This window comes from Callithrix jacchus, chromosome 13, assembly GCF_049354715.1.
Source record: "Callithrix jacchus isolate 240 chromosome 13, calJac240_pri, whole genome shotgun sequence".
NCBI lineage: Eukaryota > Metazoa > Chordata > Mammalia > Primates > Cebidae > Callithrix > Callithrix jacchus.
In genome coordinates, this window is record NC_133514.1 from 80,106,287 (window position 1) to 80,126,624 (window position 20,338).

The 20,338-nt window shown below is 36.6% G+C and overlaps 1 protein-coding gene and 1 pseudogene across 14 annotated transcripts in view; both read left to right on the plus strand.

The window, feature by feature from the left end:
- Window positions 1-20,338, plus strand: part of KIAA1328 (KIAA1328 ortholog) — a 367,625-nt gene that overhangs the window by 141,211 nt on the left and 206,076 nt on the right. The gene's annotated exons all lie outside the window — the stretch shown is intronic.
- Window positions 3,914-17,205, plus strand: LOC144579049 (zinc finger CCHC domain-containing protein 9 pseudogene; annotated as a pseudogene). The gene has a single exon (XR_013525856.1). The product of XR_013525856.1 is annotated as a zinc finger CCHC domain-containing protein 9 pseudogene (transcript).

The following is a 20,338-nucleotide window of genomic DNA, read 5'->3' on the forward strand; positions in this document are numbered from 1 at the left end:
TATTCCTTCACCTCACGTGGCCATATTTATTTCTTGTACGCGAGAGCACCAAATCATCTTTCCTCTTTCTCCTTGCCACATTTTCTTCTTTTGGCATTTGCTTTGCCCAGTACTTCAAGATTGTATTCCTATAGTTGCATCTGAGATTTTTAATGACAAATTAATTTTTTCTTTAAAGCTGCAGACTAGTATTGCCTTGAAAGAGCATTATGTGAACTGAGCATGGTGGCTCATGTGTATATTCTCAGCACTTTGGAAGCCTGAAGCCAGTTCAAGACTAGCTTGGGCAACGTAGCAAGACCCCATCTCTAAAAATATTTGAAAATAGCTGTGGTGTACACCTGTATTCCCAGCTACTTGGGAAGCTGAAGTGGGAGGATCAATTAAGCCTAGGAGTTCAAAGCTACAGTGAGCTATGATTGTACCATTGTACCACTCCAGCCTGGGCAACAGAGTGAGACCCTGTCTCTAAATACAATAAAATTTAAAAATACAATGAATAAAAAGAAAGATTATATGAATACCTATTGGTGTGCCTCCTAAGACTTAGAAATCTCAAAGTTGAACCTCTAGTACCTCAGAGAAGGATTTGTATTTATTATTAGATATAAACTGTAAGGATTATATGGGCAGACTGAGAAGTAAATTTAACCATTAAATCTAGTCTAAATCAATGTCAACTCATACTTCTGAGTAATTTAAGAATAAAGGAACTTTATTCTGCAGGTAGGGTCATAGTGAAAAGCATTTTGATGAAGATGATAGGAAAGAGACATGGAAATGATATGATTGTGGGAGTCCACAGAATAGGAAGTAAATGATGCTGCCATAAAAACAGAATAAAGGCTGGTATAGAAATAAGAGATTATATTAATAGGAACTCCAATATGTAATATTGGTATCAAGTAGGAAGATCCAGCTATCAATCCCAAGTGAGGATTCCCACCACATGGAGATTGGTAGCAGTGCCCATTACCAGAAATGAGAGATCATAGACCTCAGCCCACTGCATCTTCTGTGGGTTCAGAATCACCAAGGAAGACTCAACCCACAAGTCACTGATTGGAACAATACTTTACTCAAACAAAGGAGAAGAGACTCAGCAAGATCACTATCTACAGTGTATACCAGTGCTATTGTCTGATGTGTTCCCCCATATTCATGTGTTGGAAACTTAATCCCCAATGAAACATTATTGAGAGCTGGGGCCTAATGGGAGGTATTATATTTAAGTCATGAGGGCCTCACCCTCATGAACAGAGTAATGCTATTATAAAAAGAACTTGCAGGAGTGGGTTCCCTTGTTGCTTTTCTGCATTCTGCCATGTGAAAACACAGCATTCCTCCTTTCCAATGGAGGCAGTGTTGAAAGTGCTATCTTAGAAGCAGAGAGCAGCCCTCACCAAAAACTGGCATCTTGATCTTGGATTTCTTCATCTTCTGAACTACAAGAAATAAATTTTTTTATAAGTTATTCAATCTGTAGCATTGTTATTGCAGCATACATGCACTAAGACAGCTGGTCTCTCCTGGCCAATGAGTTCCTTCTTCAGCCAGTGTGGGGCAATAGATTACATGCACCCTTCTCATGCTGCAGGTGAAGACCTAGTTCCCTTCCCACAGGGGACAGATATATTGGTGGGGCTGGTCAGGGTCCACATGATGTTTTTCTTGATAAGAAAGGAGAATTTGAGGCCATGCAACAGCTCAGCTTCTGTATAGAGAATGTTCCTGGCCCAGTTTACTGGTTGAGTAATCCCAGAGAGCATTGGCAGATTACATGATGGCTGCTTCCACAACAATTGGGCATATGCTAGAAGACTCACTGTTATACCTTTAGAATATCTGGTGATGTTTTGATGGGCCTAAGTGAAGTGAAAGGAAGTAACGAGAAGTACCGCTATTCTGGAGTTAATTCCAACTGATATGGTTTGGTTCTATGTTCCCACCCAAATTTCATCTTATAGCTCCCATAATTTCCATGTGTTGTGGGAGGTACCCAGTAAGAGATGACTGAATTATGAGGGTTTGTCTTTCTTGTGTTGTTCTCCTGGTAGCGAATAAATCTCACAAGATTTGACTGTATCATAAGGGAGAGTTCTCCTGCCCAAGCTCTTTATGCTTGCCGCCATCCATGTAAGATGGGACTTGCTCCTCCTTGCTTTCCACCATGATTTGTGAGACCTCCCCATCTAAATGGAACTGTGAGTCCAATTAAACCTCTTTCTTTTGTGAATGGCCCTGTCTTGGGTATGTCTTTATCAGCAACGCAAAAACATACCAACTAACAAGGAAACTTTAATTGGTGAGGAGCAAGTGACAGGAACTTTTAGAGATGGAGTTTATTTTAGAATTCGTATTAGTAAAATAATGCCTGGGAATAGTGTTTGTTCCCATCAGCAAGAGAAAAATTCATGATTTATGGGACATTGGGTAGAATATTCCAGTTAGATTTTTGTCTTAGTCATGGAAAATAAATAGTTCTAGACTGAGCACCTCTCCATACCCATCCAACAAATCAGAAAAGATAGATCTAAAAAAAAAAAAAAATCAAGCTGTTTCCAAGTAACTAAACTGTCACAGAATAAACCTCAGCTATATAGAAATATAAAAATATACAATACCCAAGAAGATAATTCAAACTAGGCATGCAGAGAAGTACTAAAATGCAGCCCCCATATAGGAGAATAATCAAATTGACACATGATAAAATTAACAGTCAAGGATCATTAAACTGTTATTATACCTACATCCCATTGGTTTATAAAGAAATAGTACCATAGAGATACCAAAAAGACACAAATTGAACTCTGTTTTTTGAGATGAGGTCTTGTTCAGTCACCCAGGCTGAAGTGCAGTAGTATGAACATGGCTCGCTGCAGCCTCTTCCTCCTAGGCTCAAAGGATTCTCCTGCCTCAGCCTCCCAAGTAACTGGGACTCCTGATGCACACCATGCATGACACCTGGCTAATTGTTGGATTTTTTTTTTTTTTAAGTAGAGATTGAATCTTACTTTGTTGCCCAGGCTGGTCCTGAACTCCAGGGCTCAAGTGATCAACCTCAGCCTCCAGAAGTGCTGGCATTATAGGCATGAGCCACCACACCCAGCAGACTGAACTTTTGGGTATGAAAACTATTAAGTCTAATATGAAAAACACACTATATTGTATTAATGGGAGATTAGACATTGCAGAAGAAAAATGAATTTGAGATAGCAGTTAGACAGGAAACAGTAATTAAACTAAAATCATTGAGTAGTGGGACAAATTTAAGTGATCTAATTTATATAACTGGAGTTCCTCAAGGAGAGTTGTGAGCAGAAAAATTTTGAAGAAACAATGGCCAAAATTTTCTAAAGATGATGAAAACTATAAACCCATGGATTGAAGTGCCTCAATGAACCTCATACACATGCAGAAAGTGCACCCAGGCACATGTATACCAAAGCACATCAAAAGTAAATTGCTTGCAATCAGTGATGAACAAAAAAATCTTAAAAGCAGCCAGAGAAAAAAATACATGTTGGATACAATGGGAAAAAAGATAAATATGACAGCAGGTTCTTGAAGGAAACAGTGCAAACAAGAGCACATTAGAGCAACATTATAAAGTACTTTTTAAAAAATTGTCAACCTAGAATTCTATACCCAGAGAAAAAAATTTTTAAAAGCAAATTAGAGATTTTCAGACATATAAGAGGCAGAAAAACATCATTGCCAGGAGTCCACACTATAAGAAATTTTAAAGGAAATTCTTCATAAAGAAGGAAAATTATACCAGTTGGAAATATGCATAAACTAATGGCATGCACCAAAACATAACCTAATGGATAAATATATATTATTTTTTAGCATGTAAGTCATTTTAAACATAATTGTCCGTTTAAAGAAAATAATGACATTTACTTTAGGGGTTTTAACATGTACATAAGTAAAATATATGAGTAATACTGCATTAAGGGAAAAATGAAAGTATTTTGTTGTATGATTTTTATCCTATATATGAAGTAATGTAGTATCAGTTGAAGATAGGCTGTGATAAGCTAAAGCTGTATAATAGCGACCCTAAAGCAACCACTAAAATAACAAGATTATACCAAATAGATGAACAAAGGAGATGATGTTGGTTTTTTAAATTAAGAAAGAGGCAGAAAAGGAGAAAGAGCAAGCAATAGATGGGACAAAACTTAATATATAAGTAATCACATTATTCGTCAGTGGTCTAAGCCACCCTGATTAAAAAGGAGAGACTCTCAAATTGTATTTAGGGGGGAAGAAAAAGCAAGATACAAATATAAACTGCTTGCAGGAAACCTACATGAAATTTAAAGAAATAAACTTATGTACTCTGCTAATAGTAACCAAAAGAAAGCTAGAGAGTAACTATATGAACATAGAACAAAACAGATTGTGGAACAAGGAATATTACTGGGAATAAGGGAGATCATTTTATAATGAGGACAGGACACTGCTAAACAGTGTTAACTCTGTTTTTTATATACTTAAAAGACAGACGTAAAATACATGAAGCAAAAACAGATATAACTTCAAATAGAAGCCAACCAATCCACAATTATACTTGATTTTATTAGCATATTCTCAATGGTTAATAGAATAAGGAAAATCTAAGGACATAGAACACTTAAAAATTACTATCAACCAATTTGATATAATTTCCCTTATGAGACTACTTAAGAGGGAAAAAAGGGATAACCTAAATAGCTTTATATCTGTTAAGAAAATTGAATTTGTGGCTCTGGGGGATTTGTGCATGGTAAGAAGCTGTGCGACAGCACAATGAGGTACCTTTGATGAAATTATGACCAGGTGGGCATGAGTTAATACCACATATAACAAAAGACCCTTGCCTGCAACATCATGGGAGGACATGAAGAAGGGATCCTTTGAGGGAACAAGCCAAAACCTACCAAAGCATAAACAACTTGAAGCCAATAGCTATCCCTTAAAAATGATGCACCCCAATCAAAACATAAAAAGAACAAAAAGAAAAAAAGAGTACTTAAATCAAGATGTGAATGGATTCATGGAATACCTAAGACAGAATTCACAGATGGTTCACAATGGGCAAATTATAGCAACAGATAGGAAGTAAGGGAAGAAATTGCAGTTGCTTTAAAGAAAGACAGTCAATGGGAAGGAAGAAGATTAAAAAGACAAGTGGCAAAGAAAAATGCAGTGGTGTTTCTATTGTAGAAAACCTGGTCATGGAATTGCAGATTGCCCTGCACCCTTGAAAATCAACATACTGGAGTATGTTACAGGTGTGGGTCCACAGAGCACGAAATAACCAAGTGTAAGGCTAAAGTAGATCCGGCTCTTGGTGAATTTCCTTTCACAAAATGTTTTGTTTGTGGAGAAATGGGGCACCTCTCTAGAGCTTGTCCTGATAATCCCAAAGGACTCTATGCTGATGGTGGTGGTTGCAAACTTTGTGGCTCTGTGAAACATTTAAAGAAAGATTGCCTGGAAAATCAGAATTCAGATCGAATGGTCACAGTTGGTCACTGGGCAAAGGGAATGAGTACAGATTATGAAGAAATTTTGGATGCACCTAAACCACAAAAACCCAAAACAAAAATACCTAAAGTTGTTAATTTTTGATAACAACTAGCACTGTCATTTACCACCTCATTTTTACCTTCTAAACCAGGCTCACTTAACAAGTTAGAGTTGGGCTCCCCTGTAGTCAGGACTATACTGTAGATAGCAGTATGATCTGAGTGTGGTCAAAAACAATTTTCTTTATTCTGTTCATCAAATAGTACTTCTACCACTGTTTGGAAAAAATTGAAGAAAAGAATAAGATGGTTAAATGGATTCTCTAAAAGAACATATTTTAAGAGACAGAACTTAGGCATAAATAAGTGGTTGTATACCTAATTGTAACAATCATCCTTTATAAAAGCAAAATTATGCATAAATGTGAAACACCCCTAAACAAAGGGTACAGATGAACCATCGGTGATACTGCTTTCTTGGCTCAGAGTATCAATTTATTATTATAATAGAAAGGTACAAGTTGCTAGAAAGTCTGTATTTTTAAGATATGGAATAAAAATGCATTTTCTATTTAAAAAAAATTGAATTTGTAGTTAAAAAGCTTTCTCATAAAGAAAACTCAAAGCCCAGAGGCATCACTGGTAAATTCTACGAAACACTTAAGGAAGAAATACTGTATTTTCCACATAAAGTCTTCCAGAAAATAATAGAAAATACCAATTCATTGCATGATGCCAGTAATACCCCAATATGAAAACCAAAGAGAAAAGAAATTGATATCCCTCATGAATTTACATGAAAAATTTATAAACAAACTTTTAGCAAATCAACTGGAACAATATTATAGAAACAATATTTCCTTACTTATTGACATATATTACAGGAATGCAAGTTTTAGCATTGGAGTTAACACAATTCAGCATGTTAATAAGCTAAAAAGTAATCATATGTTCATCTCAATAGGTGTACATTTATTTATTTATTGATTTATTTTAATGGTTCTCAACTTTATTTTTAATTTTTTAAAATTTTTTATTGCATTTTAGGTTTTGGGGTACATGTGCAGAACATGCAAGACAGTTGCATAGGTACACACATGGCAGTGTGTCTTGCTTCCTTTCTCCCCTTCACCCACATTTGGCATTTCTCCCCAGGCTATCCCTCCCCACCATCCCCTCCCACTGGCCCTCCCCTTTTCCCACCAATAGACCCCAGTGGTTAGTACTCCCCTCTCTGTGTCCATGTGTTCTCATTTTTCATCACCCACCTATGAGTGGGAATATGCGGTGTTTCATTTTCTGTTCTTGTGTCAGTTTGCTGAAAATGATGTTCTCCAGATTCATCCATGTCCCTATAAACGACACAAACTCAATCATTTTTGATTGCTGCATAATAATCCATGGTGTATATGTGCCACATTTTCCCAATCCAGTCTATCATCATTGGGCATTTGGGTTGATTCCAGGTCTTTGCTATTGTAAACAGTGCAGCAATGAACATTCGTGTGCATGTGTCCTTATAGTAGAACGATTTATAGTCCTTTGGATTTATAGTAATGGGATTGCTGGGTTAAATGGAATTTCTGTTTCTAAGGCCTTGAGGAATCGCCACACTGTCTTCACAATGGTTGAACTAATTTACACTCCCACCAACAGTGTAAAAGTGTTCCTTTTTCTCCACATCCTCTCCAGCATCTGTTGTCTCCAGATTTTTTAATGATCGCCATTCTAACTGGCGTGAGATGGTATCTCAATGTGGTTTTGATTTGCATCTCTCTGATGAACAGTGACGATGAGCATTTTTTCATATGATTGTTGGCCTCATATATGTCTTCTTTCATAAAGTGTCTGTTCATATCCATTGCCCATTTTTGAATGGGCTTGTTTGTTTTTTTCCTGTAAATCTGTTTGAGTTCTTTGTAAATTCTGGATATCAGCCCTTTGTCAGATGGGTAAACCGCAAATAATTTTTCCCATTCTGTTGGTTGCCGATCCACTCTAGTGACTGTTTCTTTTGCCGTGCAGAAGCTGTGGAGTTTGATTAGGTCCCATTTGTCTATTTTGGCTTTTGTTGCCAATGCTTTTGGTGTTTTGTTCAGGAAGTCCTTGCCTACTCCTATGTCCTGGATGGTTTTGCCTAGATTTCCTTCTAGGGTTTTTATGGTGCCAGGTCTTATGTTGAAGTCTTTAATCCATCTGGAGTTAATTTTAGTGTAAGGTGTCAGGAAGTGGTCCAGTTTCTGCTTTCTGCACATGGCTAGCCAATTTTCCCAACACCATTTGTTAAACAGGGAATCCTTTCCCCATTGCTTGTTTTTGTCAGGTTTATCAAAGATTGTATGGTTGTAGATACGTTGTGTTGCCTCCGATACCTCTGTTTTGTTCCATTGGTCTATATCTCTGTTTTGGTACCAGCACCATGCTGTTTTGATTACTGTAGCCTTGTAGTATAGTTTGAAATCCGGTAGTGTGATGCCCCCTGCTGTGTTCTTTTTGCTTAGAATTGACTTGGCTATGCGGGCTCTCTTTTGGTTCCATATGAAGTTCATGGTGGTTTTTTCCAGTTCTGTGAAGAAAGTCAATGGTAGCTTGATGGGGATAGCGTTGATTCTGTAAATTACTTTGGGCAGTATAGCCATTTTCACAATATTAATTCTTCCTACCCATGAATATGGAATGTTTCTTTATCTGTTTGTGTCCTCTCTTATTTCGTTGAGCCGTGGTTTGTAGTTTTACTTGAAGAGGTCCCTTACGTTCCTTGTGAGTTGTATTCCTATGTATTTTATTGTTTTTGTAGCAATTGTGAATGGCAGTTCGTTCTTGATTTGGCTCTCTTTAAGTCTGTTATTGCTGTAGAGCAATGCTTGTGATTTTTGCACATTGATTTTGTATCCTGAGACTTTGCTGAAGTTGCTTATCAGTTTCAGGAGTTTTTGGGCTCAGGTGATGGGGTCTTCTAGGTATACTATCATGTCGTCTGCAAATAGAGACAATTTGTCTTCCACCTTTCCTATTTGAATACCCTTTATTTCTTTTTCTTGCCTGATTGCTCTGGCGCAGTATATTGAATAGGAATGGTGAAAGAGGGCATCCTTGTCTAGTGCCGGATTTCAAAGGGAATGCTTCCAATTTTTGCCCATTCAGTGTGATATTGGCTGTTGGTTTGTCATAAGTAGCTTTTATTACTTTGAGATACGTTCCATGAATACTGAGTTTATTGAGGGTTTTTAGCATAAAGGGCAGTTGAATTTTGTCAAATGCCTTCTCTGCGTCAATTGATATAATCATGTGGTTTTTGTTTTTGGTTCTGTTTATGTGGTGAATTACGTTGATAGACTTGCATATGTTGAACCAGCCTTGCATCCCCGGGATGAATCCTACTTGATCATGATGGATAAGTTTTTTGATTTGCTGTTGCAATCGGCTTGCCAATATTTTATTGAAGATTTTTGCATCTATGTTCATCATGGATATTGGCCTGAAGTTTTCTTTTCTCGTTGGGTCTCTGCCGGGTTTTGGTATCAGGATGATATTGGTCTCATAAAATGATTTGGGAAGGATTCCCTCTTTTTGGATTATTTGGAATAGTTTCAGAAGGAATGGTACCAGCTCCTCTTTGTGTGTCTGGTAGAATTCGGCTGTGAACCCATCTGGACCTGGGCTTTATTTGTGTGGTAGGCTCTTAATTGCTGCCTCGACTTCTGACCTTGTTATTGGTCTATTCATAGTTACAGCTTCCTCCTGGTTTAGGCTTCGGAGGACACAGGAGTCCAGGAATTTATTCATTTCTTCCAGGTTTACTAGTTTATGTGCATAGAGTTGTTTGTAATATTCTCTGATGATGGTTTAAATGTCTGTGGAATCTGTGGTGATTTCCCCTTTATTATTTTTTTATTGCATCTATTTGGTTGTTCTCTCTTTTCTTTTAAATCTATCTGGCTAGTGTTCTATTTTGTTGATCTTTTCAAAAAACCAGCTCTTGGATTTATTGATTTTTTGAAGGGTTTTTCATGTCTCAGTCTTCTTCAGTTCAGCTCTGATCTTAGTTATTTCTTGTCTTCTGCTGGGTTTTGAGTTTTTTTGATCTTGCTCCTCTAGCTCTTTCAATTTTGACGATAGGTTGTCAATTTTGGATCTCTCCATTCTCCTTATATGGGCACTTATTGCTATATACTTTCCTCTAGAGACTGCTTTAAATGTGTCCCAGAGATTCTGGCATGTTGTGTCTTCGTTCTCATTGGTTTCGAAGAACTTCTTTATTTCTGCCTTCATTTCATTGTTTATCCAGTCAACATCCAAGAACCAGTTGTTCAGTTTCCATGAAGCTGTGCGGTTCTGGGTTGGTTTCTGAATTCTGAGTTCTAACTTGATTGCACTGTGGTCTGAGAGGCTGTTTGTTATGACTTCAGTTGTTTTGCATTTGCTGAGCGTGCTTTACTTCCAATTATGAGGTCAATTTTGGAGTAGGTGTGATGTGGTGCTGAGAAGAATGTATATTCTGTGGATTTGGGGTGGAGAGTTCTGTAAATGTCTATCAGGTTTGCTTGTTCCAGGTCTGAGTTCAAGCCCTGGATATCCTTGTTGATTTTCTGTGTGGTTGATCTGTCTAATATTGACAGTGGAGTGTTAAAGTCTCCCACTATTATTGTGTGGGAGTCTAAGACTTTTTGTAGGTCATTAAGAACTTGCCTTATGTATCTGGGTGCTCCTGTATTAGGTCCATATATGTTTAGGATCGTTAGCTCTTCTTGTTGTATTGATCCTTTTAGCATTATGTAATGGCCTTCTTTGTCTCTTTTGATCTTTGTTGCTTTAAAGTCTATATTATCAGAGATGAGAATTGCAACTCCTGCTTTTTTTTGCTTTCCATTTGCTTGGTAAATCTTTCTCCATCCCTTTATTTTGAGCCTTTGTGTATTCTTGCATGTGAGATGGGTTTCCTGGATACAGAACACTGATGGGTTTTGGATTTTTATCCAACTTGCCAGTCTGTGTCTTTCGATTGGTGCGTTTTAGTCCATTTCCATTTAGGATTAATATTGTTATGTGTGAATTTGATACTGCCATTTTGATGCTAGCTGGGTGTTTTGCTTGTTAGTTGTAGATTCTTCATTGTGTTGATGCTCTTTAGCATTTAGTGTGATTTTGGAATGGCTGGTACTGGTTATTCCTTTCTATGTGTAGTGCCTCTTTCAGGAGCTCTTGTAAAGCAGGCCTGGTGGTGACAAAATCTCTGAGTACTTGCTTGTTCACAAAGGATTTTATTTTTCCTTCACTTCTGAAGCTCAGTTTGGCTGGATATGAAATTCTGGGTTGAAAGTTCTTTTCTTTAAGGATGTTGAATATTGGCCCCCACTCTCTTCTGGCTTGTAGTGTTTCTGCCGAGAGATCTGCTGTGAGTCTGATGGGCTTCCCTTTGTGGGTGACCCGACCTTTCTCTCTGGCTGCCCTTAGCATTTTCTTCTTTATTTCAACCTTGTTGAATCTGACGATTATGTGCCTTGGGGTTGCTCTTCTTGCGGAATATCTTTGTGGTGTTCTCTGTATTTCCTGCATTTGAGTGGTGGCCTGTCTAGCTAGGTGGGGGAAATTTTCCTGGATAATGTCCTGAAGAGTATTTTCCAGCTTGGATTCATTCTCTTCATCAAATTCTGGTACACCTATCAAACGTAGTTTAGGTCTCTTCACATAGTCCCACATTTCTTGGAGGCTTTGTTCATTCCTTTTTACGCTTCTTTCTGATCTTGGTTTCTCGTTTTATTTCATCGAGTTGATCTTCGACTTCTGATATTCTTTCTTCTGCTTGGTTAATTTGGCTATTGAAACTTGTGCATGCTTCGCGAAGTTCTCGTATTGTGTTTTTCAGCTTTTTTAATTCATTCATATTCCTTTCTAAGTTATCCATTCTTGTTATCATTTCCTCGAATCTTTTTTCATATTCTTTTTCAAGGTTCTTAGTTTCTTTGCAGTGATTTAAAACATGATCTTTTAGCTCACAGAAGTTTCTCATTATCCACCTTCTGAAGTCTAAATCCATCATTTTGTCACATTCATTCTCCATCCCGCTTTGTTCCCTTGCTGGTGAGGAGTTTTGGTCCTTTCTAGGAGGCGAGGTGTTCTGGTTTTGGGTGTTTTCCTCCTTTTTGCACTGGTTTCTTTCCATCTTTGTGGATTTATCCACCGACAGGTCGTTGCTGACTTTTCAATTGGGTCTCTGAATGGACACCCAGATTGTTGATGATGAAGTATTTCTGTTACTTGGTTTTCCTTCTACCAGTCTAGCCCCTTCGCTGTACGACTGCTGAGGTCCACTCCAGGCCCTGCTTGTCTGGGGTGCACCTATAGCAGCTGCAGAACAGTGAGGGATGCTACCAGTTTCTTTTTCTGCTATCTTTGGCCCAGAATGATGCCTGCCAAATGTCAGTGTTTTGGATATAGAGGGGTCAGGGAGCTGCTTGAGGAGACAGTCCGTACTTTATAGGAGCTCAATTGCTGAGCTGTGAACTCTGTTGTTCATTCAGGGCTGTTAGGCTGCTGTGTTTAATTCTGCTGCAACAGAACTCATAAAAAAAACTTTTTTTTCTCAGATGCTCTGTCTAGGGGGGTTGGGGCTTTATATTTGAGTGTTCGCTGTGCTGTCCTGCCCAGCTCCGAGGCAGTCTAGTCACTATTTGCCTGCCGAGGCTCTGCCCTGCTGTTGTGAGGTTCGCCCTGTTGCTGCAGGCTCTGCCCTTCTGCTGCAGTCTTCGCCCTGCTGCCACGTGCTACGCCCTGCAGTGGAGTCTCTCTGTTGTAGTGGGTTGCCTTGGCAATGGCAGGCTGTGTCAGCAATGGGCATGTACCTCAGTAGGGGCGGGTTGCCTCGGTAATGGCAGACGCCCCTCCCCCACAGAGCTGCGCTTTCAGGGAACCTCTCCACCGGGAGCATTTGGAATCGCCGTTTTGTCGCACTGCGCTACCCCAAACGCTGTGTCCCTGGAATCTCCTGAGCTGGCTCAGTGTCCAAGTCCCATTCAGTCTCAACTTCGGCCCTCTGAATTCTCAGGTTGCCGGTTCAAAAGGGCACCCGGACCAGTGCGCTTTGTGCGGAGCGCTGTGTAGCACCGCTGCGCTATGGCGCGGGCCACCACCGCACCGGCTGCTGGCTACACCAGCCAGAACCTCTGCCTGGCGTCCCGTGTCTGTTTTATACCTGGGAATTTCCCTGTTCTGTGGGCAACAGAGATTCGTCTGGAAATGCAGCCCTGACTCACCCTCTCCGCGCATGCACCGAGAGCTTCAATCCTGGGTTGTTCTCACAGCGCCATCTTGAGTCCTCCCTCGGTGTACATTTTTTTAGATGAAATCTAACATCTATTACTGATAAAACCCCTTGGCAAACTAGAAATGTGAGGGTACTTTTTCAACCTGATAAAGCACTTCTATAAAAATTCTACTTCTATTAGTAGCATCATACTTAATGATGAAAGACTGAATGCTTTCCCTCAGTGATCAGAAACAAAACAAGGATATTCAACCTTACCATATCTATTTAACATTGTACTGGAGGTTTCAGGCCATGTCATAAGAAAAAAAAAATAACAGACATTCGAATTGAGAAGGAAATGGTAAAATATTCCTTATTTATAAATAGCATGATCATCTACATAGAGATGCAATGAAATCTACAAAAAATGTTACTAGAACTAATAAGTGAATTTCACAAAGTTATAGGCTACAACATCAATGGATTAAAATCAGTAGTATTTCTATTTCCTGGCTATGAACAAGTATAAATCAAAAATTAAAAACAATACTATTTACAAAACATTATATGTATATGAAATACATAATAATTAATGTGGCAATGTCAAAGACCCAGACACTTGAAAACTACAAAATATTGCTATGTGAAGTTAGGAAACACCTAAACAAATGAAGCGATACCTTGTATTCATGAGATTAGGACACATGATATTGTTAAGATGTTATTTCTCTGCAAAGTATCTAAATGTTTGATCAGAGGCTGGGCACAGTGGCTCACACCTAAAATATATGGATTTTGGTTGGGGAGGCCAAGTCAGGAGGATTGCTTGAGGGCAGGAGTTCAAGACCTGCCCTCTTGTTATAGCAACACAGTAAGTTATAGCAACACAGTAAGACTCTTTCTCTCCAAAACCTTTTTTAAAATTAGTGAGTCATGGTGGCCTGTAGTCCTAGGTACTTGGGAGGCTGAGGCAGGAGGACTGTTTGATCCCAGGAGCTCAAGGCTACAGTGAGCCAGGATCGTGCCACTGCACTCCAACCTGTGCAACAGGGATAGACCCTGTCTCAAAAAATAAAGATTCAGTGCAGTTTCAGTCACATTCTTGGACAGCGTTTTTTTTTTTTTTTTTTTTTTTTGGTAGAAATTGACAAATTGATTCTAAAATTTATATGGAAATGTAAAGACGCTAGAAAACCCAAAACAATGTTGAAAAAGAACAAATTCAGAGGTCAGAGGGCTAACACTACTTATCAGTCTTATAAACCTACAATATTGGATAGATATAAAGATAGACAACTCAGTAAAACAGAGTAGAGAATACAAAATGGACCCAAAGAAATATGCCTGACTGATTTTTTGGCAAAGATGCAAATAACATTCAATGGAGAACAAGTCCATATCCTTATGGTTATGTCACAATTTCAGGTGCATATGCAAAAGAAATTACTATGGATCCATATACCCTGATAAAAATGAACTCACAAGGGATCATACACCTAAGTATGAAACTTAAACTATTAAGCCCTCCAAAGACAACAGGACAAAATTTTTGCAGCTGTAGATCAGTCATAAATTATTAGATACAACAAACAGAAGGACAATGCAGAAAAGAACCAATTGAGAAAAGCACATGTAAAGATCCTCAACGTTAGTTATTAGGAAAATGAATATTAAAACCACAATTATATACTACTACATAGCTATTAGAATGACCAAAATTAAAAAGGCTTCCCCTATCAATGGAAGTGGAGGAACTGGAACTCTTACGCACTGCTGAGAGGAAGGTAAAATTGTACAACCACCCTGCAAATTATTTTAATTTTTAAGAAAGTGTAAAATATCCATCTAACATAATCCAAGCATTATACTAGGTATTCACTGAGAAGTGAAAGCATATAGTTACACACTAGTATTCACAGAGGCTTTTCTTTTTATAACCTCAAACTTAACCCAAACTATTCTGCAATAAATTACTGTTCATCAGGTGAACTGATAAATTGTGGTATATCTATATAATGGAAAACTGTTCAGCAATGAAAAGCAACTACTGATACATACAATAACATGAATGAATGTCAAAGCAATTAAACCAAATTTAAAAATTTAGGCTTAGAAAACTATATACTATGTAATTTCATTAATATAGATCTCTAGAGAAAGCAAAGTAATCTCCAATGATAGAAAGTAGATTAGTACTTGCATGGTTGGACAGATTCAGAAGTAGTGGAGTAGGTAAAAGGATTACAGAGGGACACAAGGAGACTTTTAAAGATGGTGGGTATGTTCTTGGTCTTGACTGTGGTGATGGTTCCTGGATAGATACATATGCCAAAAAGCTTACCCACTGGTATACTTTAATTATGTGCAGGTGATTGCGTATCAGTTATATCTCAGTAATGCTGTTTTAAAAAAATAAACCTAAGTAATTTTCCTTTTCCTTTAAGAGTTCTACCTGCCTGGCCTTATTGTGATCAGAGCATTTCAGCTCTTTTTCCTAAAATATGTTTTACAGTGCATGATATATTTAATACAAAAGAAACTTGTGAGCAGTTAGTATAGCCATTATTCTAACAAACTGTACATTCTTGACAAAGTGGAAATGTTTCCGTTTTATTTTTAATGACACACAGGCTTTAAATGTCACTCTGTGTTTTGAAACCTGCAGAAACTGGAATGACATTCACATAGATGAGCAATCACCTCTAATGACATTAGGATAAACGCCAGTTTCTGAAAATAATTTTTATATGAATTTTTTTCCAGATAATTTGACTTTTAAATGTTTTTAGATGAGACATCTTTATATAAATATATATAGATTGAAGCAGCAGGTATAAAACCTGAAATTTCCATGTTTCAACTCCTTTAACATGCCTCTTAACAGGCTACAGGTAGATACTGTACAAATTTCATTGATTTACTCTGCAATAAATTACTACTGTCTAGATCAATACATAGACAACTGTCACCATAATTTGGAAATGTTAGACATCTGGCTATATTCTAACATACAATTCATGGTTATTTACAAACCATTTTGTGTGTGTGAAAGATTTTATAAGTGAACACTTGGCAAGCTGCATTATTCTACTTCCTTAAGCCATACTTGGGAGTATTGATATTTAATTTTTAATTGCTCTAGGGCTTGCTATTTAGTGAACAAGTTGTTTTTCTGCTCATTTCTCAAGGATTCCTTCGAATGTCAGTTAAGAGCATGGACTTTGGAGCCAAAATGCTTGGGTTTCTATCAGTAAGCTCTTCCTATCAGTAAGAAAAATAGGTTAATCCTATACATATAATTTTTACAACTTACTGTTATCCATACATATTTAATCCTATACATATAATTTCTACTGCTTACTGTTACCTTGGGCAAGTTAGTTACACTGCTGAGTCTCAATTTCCTTATCTGCAAATGAGGAAAATGTGATGAATATACCTAACATCATCAGTTAGAATTAAATGAATTAATAAATGTAAAAAGAACAGTACCTAGCATGCAGTAAATGCTGTATAACAGTTCACTTCCTTATTATTATCATGCTATTGCTGTAATTGATTTTACCTAGACTGTGAAGTAGATTTTGGTGAAAACCAAAAATATTGTCCATTTGGGAATGCCTTTGAGTTATTCATGTTTTATGCCTATGACATTTAGCCTGAATACTTTTGTCAGCTAAGAGATTATCACATCTGTTTTTCATTTCTCTCAGTCCCCAGGTAATCTATTCACCAGAATTGGGTGCTTTGAGAATAAAAATGAGGTTTGTAAAAAAAAAAATGGCTTTTAAAAATCTTCTAAGAATAAAATTTGTAGCCATCAGTGTTCATTTGCTTTAAAAGCACAAGAGAAAAGACATTTTATAAAGTGTATTGCTATGTTAAGCTGTTATTATGGATTCATCAGAATTCCTGTGTAAACTTAGAGCTGTCGTCTCTCTGGACTAGCATTTGCTCTTGGGTAGGACAGTGTGTTAGGAGAGAACATTGGTAAATGTAGAGAAACTAACAGAAGCTCCAACTCAATTTTTTTAAAAAAATTCTACTTTTATTCCCATCCAACATGGGTTTTTGGTTTCTTTAAATCATTAAGAAGAGAGCTTCAGCCCCAGGAAATCCAGAAGTAGCTGGAGAAATTTTAGTCATCTTGGCCATGAGCCAAGGAAGACAAAGGATTTTCTTTTTTTTAAAGCTAATTTGTTTTTAGTATACTACTTTTTAAAGACAGTTTGTTTCATCATTATTGTTAAACTAATACATCCTGGTCTTAGGAAGGAATTCAAAAATATATGGTGCATTAATTCTAAGTCTTGTGTATTCTCCTTCAGCAATAACTATTATTAACATTGTTTATTCTATATTTTTTTCCATACAGTGTCCAATACTTTAAGAAAAATGGGCTAATCCTATACATATAATTTTTACAACTTTATTTTCTTACTTAATAAAATGTATCATTTACTTTCCAAAGGAGTACATGTATAATATATTAATGGCATTCTCTTTAATGGCCAGTGTTTTAATAATGAAATATATATTTTATTTAATCAATTTACATAATATACATATATATTAACAAATATATTAAATATATAATGTATATATAAACAAGTATATTATACATTATATATAAATATATTAAATATAAATAAATATATTAAATGTGTATAACTATATTATATACTTATTATATTTTATATATATTATATATATAATTTATAAAATATATATTATATAAATTTAAATGTATTTAAATATATATTCATATATATTATATATAAATTGATTCAATATTTTACATATATAAAATACATAAAAATATATAATACATAATATAAATATAAAATATATAATTATGTATTTTATGTAATATATATGATATATAATGTAAAATATATATTTATATGATATATAAATTGATTAAATAAAATATGATATATTCATACACTAGAATTTAATCAATTTATATATATATTGATGACAGGTATGGTGGCTCATGCTTGTAATCCCAGCACTTTGGCAGGCTGAAGTGGGCAGATCACCTGAGGTCAGGAATTCACAACCAGCCTGGTCAACATGGTGAAACCCCATCTCTACTAAAATACAAAAATTAACTGGGTGTGGTGGCACACACCTGTAATCCCAGATAGTTGGGAGGCTGATGCAGGTGAACTTCTTGGACCCAGGAGGCAGAGACTACAGTGAGCAGAGATCACACCACTGCACTTCAGCCTGGGCAACAGAATAAGACTCCCATCTCAAACAAATAAACAAAAAAATCTCCCTCTCTCTCTCTCTCTCTCTCTCTCTCTATATATATATATATATATATATATATATGTATGTATGTATATGGGGGTCAGGAAGAAGTTCTAATTTTCTTCTATTACAGAGAATACAACAGTGAACATCCTTGTACATGTAATTTTGAACATGTTTTTGTTTCTTTGTTAAATTTCCTAAAATGGAAATGAATAAGTCACAGAATATTTTTTGAAAAATGTTTTAAATAGTACATTTTGAATTATAGGTGCTATGTTGAGAAAAAAGTCACTTGTACTTTTATAACATATTATTAGTAATGGTAATGCCAGCCTTTGCCTTGCCTTCAATTGAGAGAGCTCTTTGTTTAAACAGTTAACTGTGATTTTTAGACATTCCAGAGAATAGCTCACTTTGCCCATCATTTTTCCTTCTTCTGTTTATTTATTGGTCCTTAATTTATTTAAAAATTAAATGTTTTAAATTATAAAAGTTAAGTAAGTTACATTACAGAAAATTTTGAAAACAAAGGTTAAGAAAAATATCCATAATCATTCTGATTTTTACCTTTATTTGAAAAACATAATCCTATAGCTGTGTGCTTACAATTCTGAATTCTGGATTTATCTGTTTTGAATTTTCTCTTGCTGCATAGATTCTGTTAGGTTTAACATGGTTTAATCATTTTACTATACTTGGCAAATTAAGATTTCGACTCTGGCTTTTATTACCTGAGTCTTCAAATTTCTCCTTGTTCATTAATTTCTTCATGTGCCGAAAAACTTCTATTAGTAATAAATACTATGAATTCTGTTAACTAACCACAAATGCCTAGTAGTTGTATGCCAACAAAACAGCAACAACAAAACAAAAACCTTGAGACTTTACTGGGCAGATTTATTTTCCTCAGGATATTTGGCAGTTGTTTTTTCATCTTTCAGATTCGTGAAGGTGAAAACAATAAAATAAATTGTTTCAGTTATCTATTGCTGCTTAACAAACCACCACAAATCTTAGACAACCACCATTCTTGAATTTGAGCTAGGTTCAGTTATATAGTTCTTCTCTTGATAGTGACTGTGGTCATACTTAAGTGGCTACATGCAGTTGACATGTTAGCTATGGCTCTAGCGTGGCTGGGCCTCTAAGTTGGCTCAGGGCCTCTCTCCTCATGTAGTGCTCTACATGATTTATTCAACCAAGTAGCTAGACTTCTTACCCAGAGTGCAAAAAATGGAACCTGCCAGGTCTTTTTACAGATGGGGCCAGAGCTAGGAATGTATCTGTGAGTTAAAATTAACAGCTTGATTTCCTTGAAAACTGGCATAAGACAAGGATGCCCTCTCTCACCACTCCTATCCAACATAGTATTGGAAGTTCTGGCCCAGGCAATCAGTCAAGAGAAGGAAATTAAAACGTATTCAAATAGGTATAGAGGAAGTCAAATTGTCTGTATTTGCAGATGACATGATTGTATATTTAGAAAACCCACTGTCTCAGCCCAAAATCTTAACCTGATACAACTTCAGCAAAGTCTCAGGATACAAAATCAATGTGTAAAGATCACAAGCATTCCTATACACCAATAACAGAGAGCCAAATCATGAGTGAATTCCCATTCACAATTGCTGCAAAGAGAATTAAATACCTAGGAATACAACTTAAAGAGATTTGAAGGACCTCTTCAAGGAGAACTACAAACCACTGCTCAAAGAAATGAGAGAGAACACAAACAATTGGAAGAAGATTCCATGCTCATGGTTAGGAAGAATCAAGATCATGAAAATACCCATACAGCCCAAAGCAATCTATAGATTCAGTGCTATCCCCATCAAGCTACCATTGGCTTTCTTCACAGAATTGGGAAAAAAAAAAAAAAAAAACCACCTTAAATTTCATATGGAACCAAAAAAAGCCCACATACCCAAGACAATTCTAAGCAAAAAAACAAAGCTGAAGGCATCACACTACCTGACTTCAAATTATACTAAAAGGCTACAGTAACTAAAACAGCATGGTACTGGTACCAAAACAGAGATATAGGCCAATGGAACAGAACAGAAGCCTCAGAAATAGTAGCGCACACCTACAACCATCTGATCTTTGACAAACCTGACAAAAATAAGCGATGGGGAAAGGATTCCCTATTTAATAAATGGTGTTGGGAAAACTGGCTAGCCATATGCAGAAAGCTGAAACTGGATCCCTTCCTTACACCTTATACAAAAATTAACTCAACGTGGATTAAAGATTTAAATGTAAGACAAATAAATCCTAGAAGAAAACCTACAAAGTATTCAGGGCATTCTCA